Source organism: Thermobia domestica, chromosome 1 (genome assembly GCF_964235325.1).
Source record: "Thermobia domestica chromosome 1, izTheDome1.hap1.1, whole genome shotgun sequence".
NCBI lineage: Eukaryota > Metazoa > Arthropoda > Insecta > Zygentoma > Lepismatidae > Thermobia > Thermobia domestica.
The window spans coordinates 254,203,971-254,214,313 of NC_137454.1; the positions used below are offsets into that span (position 1 = coordinate 254,203,971).

A 10,343-nucleotide genomic window follows, 5' to 3' on the forward strand; every position below is an offset into this window, starting at 1 on the left:
TACTTGCTCCAGAAACGAGTCCGAGTCCGAGAAACGAGTTCGAATTCCGCTTTAAACAGTAGGTTCTGTTTATTCTCGGTAAAAACAGAATCAATCAACTAGACTAGGCTTTTACAGCACACGATAGCTACTAATTTAATGTCCGGCCGGAGAGAATGTATTATATATAGCCTATTAATGTAGCCTGGAACTATATGAGATGACTACACTTTGTCAATGTTTATTAATTACAGCAAGTGATATTGACGAAAAAATAGTAATATTGCCACCTCGAAAATGTATAATCAAAAAAATATTCTATAATCACAAAACGTTATAGGAAGTTTTGTATTTTAAATTGAAGTTTAGTTTTTGAAATGAAACACATTTGGGTTTCTATCCAGGCATATTACATAACATATTTTATACATTTTTTTTAAATGACTGTGAATAATCATGTTGTGATTAAACATTTCAATGCTTACCTTGCACTTAAAAACTGCTACGTTTTAGTAAAGATAACAAATCAGAATAGGCCTACTAAAGGCATACTAATATATGCCCACATTTCAAATTATAAACCACAAATTTTACAAAAAAAAAAAAAAAGAAAATTTCTAGATAGGCCCTACTTATTAAGTACTTCTCCACTCCCTTATTAAGTACTTCTCCACTGCACAAAATCACTTAGCACATAGAAACTACATAAATCTCCCACTGAAACTGACGCATGAAGGTAGACAGTGTCAAAGCGGGAGTACGGCGTACGCCTAGCCGACCCGGCAGAATTACTTTCCCGCACCTGCAGTCATTTGGTAAGAACTCTCCGGACATCGTTCCTATTCCTATAAACCTATTAATGCATATATCACTCTAAAGCTATTGAAACAAGCTAAAAGTTTTATTTGAAACATTATGTTGAATCGTTATCAGGTTTATAGTAATAATAACAAAAATGTTGAACATTGTATTGAAAAATCTACTTTTCCAGCAATTTATTTCAATAGCGGCATATATAGTTACTTTAGCTAAAAACACATAAGAACATAATTTAAAGAACGTAATGTGAAGAAGCTAACTTCAAAAAATCATTGGTAAGAGCTGGCATAATCGAGTTATTGACATTTCAATGTAGGTATGCATATTTGCATGTTTAGGTCTGTGGGGTGGAAAGCAAGAGGGGGAGGATTTGGAACTTTTGGGAAAATATTCCCCTTATGGTGTAATAACTGGCAAAGTTTCAGCTTGTTACTAATTAGTCCCGACAAAAGCCTATTTTTTCCCTTTATTGACTGGAGGACTACTAGTAGCTAGCACGCGCCTTTGGTTCACATGGTCTCGGGTTCAATTCCCGGCGGGAAAGCATTAAAATTTGAATATATGACGGTGGCTCGGATTCCATCTTAAATTGTAGGTTCAAGTCTCTAATAACTTTGCAAAGAGACGGTAACCTAAAAACAAAATGAGAGAGAGAAAGGGAGAGAGAGAGTACGCTAAAAATAAAGCCACGAGAGAATTCTCTACCTTGAAATATGTCTTACTAAGTTATGCAGCATCTTCTATTTGCACACAATTTTCCTTATACAACAAATTTATTAAGGGAGCGCGACATCCGGGTGGTAGGGTTCTTATCTCTGGTGAGAGAGGTCCCTGGTTATAGGAGTTTGTGGTTTCATAATCGTGTCTGTTTTCCTCAAGCAATGATGATTTCAGTGGTCCGGAAGTTTTTCCCTCTGTAGTTTCGAAATTCCTTCTGAGAAAATTTCTGATAGTGCTTAACAAGGGTTACCAATATTTTCGCAGTACTGCTTTGATCACCTGTGCACATAAACGCCCCGAGAAAAATCGTCTGATAACATTACTCTTGTCTGGAGTTTCCTACACATAAACTAATTATTTTATAATCATTCACTTTCAGGACTCATCATCTCCCTTCGCCTAAAGGGCATAATCATGGGACTTTACACCAAAAGACTTCATTTTATTTTAACTTTCTCAAACTGTAAAATCTACACATTTCAGAAAATACAAGATTGGTTTGTTTCAAATTCAAAATTAGGAGATTTTGATAGACCTTAATGTCTCATGTGCTTATATACATGAGTACAGATGTCAATTCTCTTTCATAAGAAACGGATATAATGATGCTTTTTTTAAAAAAATGGGAGAGGGTACATTAGACCACCCCTTAAATTTGAGAATTATCAAAAGACAAGTTTGGGAAATGTTCTCTAGAACTCAAATATATAACGTTACCCTAGTAGCAGAGACAACTTGCAAAACATTTGCTGTACGCTGCAAGTCAGCCAAGCTTGCATTAAACTTGATTGGAAAACGTGCAAGCATGCTACAAGCTGGATTCCAGTAACAAAGTTACATGGGGGAAACCTTGCATTCAGCGTTCCATTCAAGGTTGACGCGAACGTTTTACAAGTCAGGTCAATAGCAAATGAACGCCCAGTGATGCTATGACGCTCTGTGAAGGGTCTAAAGTAGGGATGGCCAGAACCGGTTCCCGGTGGAACCGGTTTTCGGGTCTGAACGGATCCGGTTCTAGAAGATCCGGTTCCGGGACCGGTTTTTCGGATCCAGATCTGGAACGGTTTTTTGGATCCAGGTCTGGAACCGGTTTTTCGAATCCAGGTCTGGAACCGGTTTTTCGGATCCAGGTCTAGAACTGCTTCTTCGGACCCAGGTCTGGAACCGGTTCTTCGGATCCAGGTCTAGAACCGGTTCTTCGGATCCAGGTCTGGAACCGGATCCAGAACCGGATCCTCGTGGAACCGGTTCCGCTGGAACCGAAACTTTATGGCCATCCCTACGCTAAACCCGAGCTGCTGGCAGACTGTGAACAGTATGCTAGATGAAATGGTGGAAGCGACAGGCAGGCACCCAGGCGGTGGCAGCTTGTCTCATTTGGCTAAATAAACTTGGTAACTGGCAAACTCATTTGGCCAAACACCCACTGGTGGACCAAAATTTTTTTTCTGGGGGCACATGCGGGTCTGGGCGGAGAAGGCACAAGTGCATGGTCCTTTTTGCATTTCTTTTGAAGGTAAACTTTGTGCCTCCTTTTCGGGTCTTTGGGGGCTTTCGGATCCATGTGTAGAACCGGTTCCTAAGATCCGGTTCTGGAACCGGGTTTTGATATCCAGATTTGGAACCGGTTCTTAAGATCCGGTTCTGGAACCGGATTTTCGGATCCAGGTCTGAAACCGGGTTTTCGAATCCAGGTCCGGAACCGGTTCCAGAACCGGTTCTAAAATCCGGATCTCCGAGAACCGGTTCCTCGCGGAACCGGTTCCGTCGGAACCGGAACTTTGTGGCCATCCCTAGTCTAAAGCATCGCTTGCAAGTACAACAACAGGCAGATTATATGAAAGCATGTGTTTCAAATGCAAGCGTAGAAAGCCAAATGCCAAGCAATCGCCAACTGGCCGAAAGCTTTTTTGCTACAAGGATAAAACTTGGGTGATCGTTCTTATCTCCTTCTATGGGTAAAAAATTGCCAAAATATTCATATTACCACGTGGTAGATTATTGATCTAATTTATCTTCTTAGACAAGACTTTACTACAATATACGGTTATATGGTTAAGCACAAGGGATCAATTTTCTTTCATATCATATTGATATATTGATGCTTTCCTTTCTAAAATTTGGGAGTAGTACATTGGCCAACCATTTAAATTTGGAAATTGTCAGGAATATATATTAGACTAGTAAAATGTTCTGTAGAACTTCATTACTTCGTGTCTGTGGGTTTTCTCCGGGTACTCCCGTTTCCCTCACCATCTCATTCTATCAGTTCAATCATTATTCACTTGCCTTAATCATCCGTCTCCCTTAGTCTAATGGGCATAGTCGTGGGAATTTAAACTGAAAAATTTCATTTTTAAATTATTAAATACACATTTAACTCAGATGCAGTTAACAGTTGATAAATTAATGTTCAGCATCGATAAAACAGACAAGTTAGATTATTATTATTATTATTATTATTATTATTATTATTATTATTATTATTATTATTATTATTATTATTATTATTATTATTATATAATTTTCCTCTTTATGTGTTTCTACTAAGTTCGTATCATAAATCACTAAAAGTATGTTCTGAAAAGGAAAGTAAGTTCATATCTGAATGCTGTTAAAATGTCAGAAAAGCAAACATTTAAAAAGACAAAGAGATAAAACAAAAGGGAAACAACTCACCCAATGAATGCGTTGATAGCAAGACACACCACAAAATGAATGCCAACACCTCCAAGCCACTCTTTACATATGAACAGACCTCTCGCTTTTTATCATGTATCTAAAAACTTCTAGAATTATCTACACACTGCACAAATTTCAAGTCACGCTGGAAAATAAGATAAAACAATGTTTTCTTGTGTGAAGAAGAAAAGAATGCTTACTCACGTACAGAAGGATATCAACATGCAATTTTGATGTAACGTGATGTAATGGTTTCGTTCCACTAGGAGAACTGTGGATCGGATCACCTTTCCTCTGTCGTGCTGGCTTTTAATAGCCAGGAGAGGGCAGTACAAAAACCGGCAAGTCATTCAGTTGGTTTGCTGATGGCCTTGAGAAGATTTCATGGATTGTGTAAACGTTCAGGGTAGTTATTATTGAGTGACGGAATTCTCTTGCCATTCTCGTGACAGCGGATATGGCCACTGACTTCAGGCTGTTTTTACAGAAAAAAACAACTGCAGTGCACAGACATACTTTTCTTAAATTGATGGTTGCACGTATTCAAATATTCGAAAACAGTGTTTCTTTCATAAGACAACTTCCTTTAGTGGGAGGGCTGCGGTGGCTCAGCGGTGTCTAGTGACTAGCACGTGCGCCATTAGTATACGGGGTCCCGGGTTCGTTTCCTGGTGGAAGAGCCTTTGGAATTTTAACTGTCCTCAATATTTCTGTATTCGTGTCCGTGTCGTTCTAGGTTACTGGAAAAGCGAGTTGAATCAGTAAAAAGCAAATAAAATTAAGTAGAAACGTAGTAATAAGTAGTTAAGCAAGTTAATGAGGTACCGTACGATTGGTGAATCAGTTAACTTAAAAAAAAAAAGTGGTAGAGTGTTCACCTCTGGTGCATGGGTTCCCTGGTTCGATCCCAGCTTGCGCCAAGTTAATTTTGTCGTAGACAAACACTGTGTGCGTGGGTTTCCCTGGCTTCTTCCGTTTCCTCCCACTTTCTTCATTCCACCATTTCACTCATTTCTCATAATCACCATCTCTTTTGGCCTACTGGCATAAGAATGGAACGTAAAACCAAGATTTCATTTCATTTAATGTTTTTCCTTTAGTAGGCGACCGGCCTCCTGGATTTAAAACAAGTTGCTATTACCTCTCACTGTTGTGCAGGGTTTGTTGTTAGAAAAAGCATCCCAATGTAGCCCTTCCCATTTTGATTTTGACCCCTTCCTCCGTATAAAATTTTCTAGAAGAATGCATGTTCGATACTTGATTATAATGTATAGCCTAGCGTTCGAATGTTTGGTGTCGAAGAGCTTAATTCAATTCCTGTTCGAATCATGTTTATGGTTCAGCTTCCACATTAAATTATACTTCGAACTCTGTGCTGAGAAAAAAAGTTAGATTTGCAACTAATCGATAATAACTTAATTATTTTGACTTTGTGATATAGTATTGCCGAGGAAACTCTTGGTAAAAAATAGTAGGTCTACAGCTTACAGCATATTAAAGATGAATTATTAATGGATAAAACACTCTTAGATGTTCGAAACTTGGTCGATTAAAATTCCGATTCTTGTGGGCAAACATAATGTGCTACTGAGTTTTTTCGGAATGTTTCTTGTCACTTCGTCAAATCAATGTTGCAGCATTTATTTGCTTGGTTGATTTGAAGTTCAACGCCCCTACTCAGCATGCATAAGGCGTGGAACTATAACTTAAAGTGAATATGAACCACTTGTTTGCAGAAAAAAAATTAACCACATATCCACGAGGGAGCATCAACGCAGGGGTAAAAGTGGATCTGAAAAGGTAGAAGGAACGCATGACGTCACTCCGTCCATCATGCCTATCTTTGCCCATTGTATTGTTCAAAGAAGTGGTGGGATGCCATATGTATTTTTTGGAAGTGGGGTAACGTCGTCCGTCCGAGTTCCCCCTCACTTTTACCCCCTGCATCAACGTCAATTCACGTTTCGTTTTCTTTATTCTCCTCTTTCTCCTCCTCCTCCTCCTACTACTTCTACAACTAATAATAATCCGTATCGAACAGAGAAGTTTGGGACCAGTTTAAGAACTAATTATAGACTTTAAGAAAACCTACGATTCGGTATTAGGGATGGTCACATTTTTTCGAAAAATATCATTTCGAAAAAGGATTTTTTCGAAAAAACGAAAAGCTGAAAAATTCTTCGAAAAACAGGAAACGAAAATTTTTTCCGAACAGAAAACGAAAAACAATCGAAAAACGGAAAACGAAAAGATCTTTCGAAAAACGTAAAATTGAGAATCGAAAACCGGATATTTTTCGTAAAATAATATATATAAAGAAATATATATATAATATATATATATAAAGAAACTGAATTCATTTTAGTTGTCAAGACTTCCACACTGTACTGTACACTAATGTATGAAGTCTTATAGAACGGTCTGTCTATTTGTCTATTTGTCTGTTTGTCTGTCGACAGGTGTTAGAACTAAAACGGTAAGAAAGAGCGAGAAACGCAGTTTTGGAAAAGGAATAGATTCAACCAATGCATTTGCCTTCTATTCAATGCGAAAGTGGTAGAGATCTATCGCTTCTGATTACATCGTTGATCACCACAGAGCACAAACGGTAATATATAGCGAGGCGTGGATTTCCAGAACCAATTCAGTGTTCCAAGAATATATTCAATTTTCACCCTTATTAGGCTTGAAGAGTATCCTATGCGTAAGTATGCGAAGTCTCATAGAACGGCTTTGTTTGTCCGCCCGTCCGTCTGTCGATAGGCGCCAGAGCAAAAACGGTAACAGATATCGTGAAGCAGTTCTTGCAGTCAATTCAGAGTTCCAAGAATATGTTCTATCTCCTCCGTTGACCTCTATTCAAATCGAAACTGGTTCAAATTAGCCAATTCTGGTTTTAACTTTTATTCCTATAGAACGAAAATGGTAATAGATAGCGAGAAGTGATTTATTGGAAACGATTTAGCGTCTCAAGACAACTTATCATGGCTGTCCACAATACTACTAAAACCGGAAATGGATTATATTTACTATTATCTCCGGTTTCACGTAGAATGAAAACTGTAAGAGATATCGAGATATGTTTTTTTGCAATCGATTCAGCTTCCGAGGAATAGATTCCATCTCCTCCGTTAACTCTCTATTCAAACTGGAAATGGTTCAAATTAACCAATTTCTTTTTTCAATATTTATTGCCATAAAACAAAATTGGTAGATAGAGACACTCTTTCCTTCAATCGATTCAAGATCTCAAGAGAACATATCACCATAATTCGCATAACTCGAACAAAACCGGAAATATTTAAAATTTACCACCATTTTCGTTTCAATACTTATATTAAAAGAGCAAACTGTAAGAGATGTCGAGTAGGGTTCCTGCAATCAATTTAGTTTCCCATGAATAGGTTCTACCTCCTCTCGCAACCTTGTATTCAAGCCGAAGTGGTTCAAATTTACAATCCCCGGTTTAAACTTTTATCGCCATAGAACAAAACCAGCGTAATGGCTTTTTGGTATGGATTCAGCATTCGAAGAATATATTCCATCTTTACAGGAAAACAGATATATATATATATATATATATATATATATATATATATATATATATATATATATATATATATATAATACAGGGTGTTTCAAAACAACACCGACAACATTTGGGAGGTGATTCCTGACATCAAGATAAGACAAAAAGTATAGACCAACCTGGGTACACAAATGCTTCCTTTCGGAATTATAGGCTACAAAAAACATGACAAAGTGAAATTTAAAGTTCCATAACTTCAAAACTATGAGACCTACAGTAGTCGGGTCAAGACTTCACTTAGGAACTAGTGTTTCAGTATCCTAAGGCACTCACGAAGCAATTTTTATAGAGAGAGTTTGACTATGACCATATAATTTGAAGTACTCTCCAACTACCTGTATAAAAATTGTTGCGGAAGTACCACAGGATTCTGAAACTTGGATACTTGGATAGGGCACGTATTAGTTCCTAAGTGGTCTTGACCCGACTACAATATGTCCCATAGTTTTGGAGCTATAGACCTTTAAACTTCATTGTTTTATGTTTTCGGCAGCCTATAACTCCAAAAGGAAGCATTTGTGCACTCAAAATAGTCTATAATTTTTGTCTTATCTTAGTGTCAGGAATCACCTCCCAGATGTTGTCGGTGTTGTTTTGAGACACCTGTATATGACTTCAGCATCCCAAGATTGTCATATCGATCTTTATCCCTCTATGCAAATCGGCAGTGGTGAGAAACTACCATTTCCAAGTTTAACGCTGATCGTCATAGCGAAAAAAACGATTGCATGAAGCAGTTTTTGATATGGATTTTGTTCCACAAAGGTAGTTTCCATCTCTGGCTTTATTACTCTGTTGCAACTAGAAATGGTAGGAACTTACTACCACCTCCGGTTACAATATTGACTCTCATAGATCTTTTAAGGATTTATAACGATTTGAGGAAATTCGAGAATTTCATTTCATTTATCTTTTTCGAATCTCGACTGTAGTAATATGCAGTTTAGGACGAATTTATGTTTGTTTGATTCGAGATATAGGTGTTTTACGAGAATTTACGATATAAAATTTATGTATGGTGTGACAATGAAATAGTGTACGTATTTTCTCCTGTACACTTCATGGATAATATAAAAGCACGCTGATTTACACTAGTAGTAATTGTTTTCATTAAATTTGCTATGGTAGAGCAAAGCTAATCGATCGCAATAAATTTGATTCGGCATATTTACAGTTTGTACCTGGAATAATTAAATATTGCGTACAATGAGGAGATTCAATAACTAGTATAATAGCATAATTTAAGTCTATCTCTGTAATCATAAAATGAGGAAAATGGTGTATTCTATTAAACTAACCCAATTCAGTTATAGGTGCTGGGTGCTATAATTAAACATTTTAAGGCAAGAGTGATTTTGCTTTAACGTAAGCGGTATAAACCGAATTATTATAGTGAAGTTTTACAGTACAGTAGAGCGTCGATTATCCGAACGTCGGTCAACCGAACGACCGCGTAACCGAACTGTGTACTCGCTCGCAACTGTTACTCTCCCACCCTACCGTCCATCATCCCCCTCACTCCCAAACCAAGTTTCCCACAGTAGTCGCCGCACTGAGCCACCGCTGGCGGAACATGCTTCTAATGGGGCCTTCATAAGGCGCTGCTGACCGGCCAAGCCGCCAGTCGCTGTGTTTCAACAATCAGCACACTTCTTTTTATGAATAAATTTACTGTACAGTACTTCTTTTTGGCAAATAAGCATGTACAGCTCGATTATCCGAACAAACCAGTTTTCCGAACACCCATGTCCCCCAATTACTTCGGATAATCGACGCTCTACTGTATGTCCTTGGGCCCTATGCAGAGTCGTTTTGACGTATCATTAGCGCCATACTAAAGGCCTGACTTCTGCAGGAAACATATGCTACTCGATCTCCTTAGTATGGCACTAATCACACGTCAGAAGCACATTATATTTACGATATACTCTTGGGCACTATTTACATCATTTCCGCTGAAACATGCCTTAGGGTTCTCTTCACTAGACGGAGTTTAATCGACTTTTCAAAGTCCCTTTACTTAGTTAATATTGTCACTTTAAGGAGCGAGGCTATATGAGATGTAGACTTACAACTTAACGTAGATCTACACATGAGCTCCCGCCGGAAATCGAACCCGGGTCTCCCACGACCAATATTATAATACCCAAGAGCCACTACCGCTTAGCCACCATGGAGTTCAAAAAATGTATGTAATATGCTAGTTGACTGCACATATTTTGCATATACAAATCATAAATAAATAAGTCATTCCAGCAAAATAAATGTATGAACTGTATGAGATTGGCAAACAACGACAGTTTTTAGCGGGATGAAAATCCAGTTTTGTTGATTTATTGAATACTACTCATTAGAATTAACCCCCAAGCATAACACTTTTCTTTTCAGCTGGAGGTCATCTGTTGTTTGATACAATCTTGTCTTTAGACAACATTATAAAATGGACTATATACTCTTGGGACGCTAAATTGATCAGAAAGCTACTTGTCACTATCTATTATAATTTTAACTCTATAGCGGTAAACTGCAAATCCGGAATTAGTTTTATTTCTCC

The 10,343-nt window shown here is 37.8% G+C and overlaps 1 protein-coding gene across 1 annotated transcript in view; it reads right to left on the reverse strand.

The window, feature by feature from the left end:
- Positions 1-4,483, reverse strand: part of LOC145679408 (uncharacterized) — a 44,275-nt gene extending 39,792 nt beyond the window's left edge. Inside the window, exon 1 of the mRNA XM_081749990.1 lies at positions 4,198-4,483. The gene's annotated coding sequence lies outside the window, so the exon portion shown is untranslated. The remainder of the gene's footprint in view (positions 1-4,197) is intronic.
- Between the last annotated feature and the right edge of the window lie 5,860 nt (positions 4,484-10,343).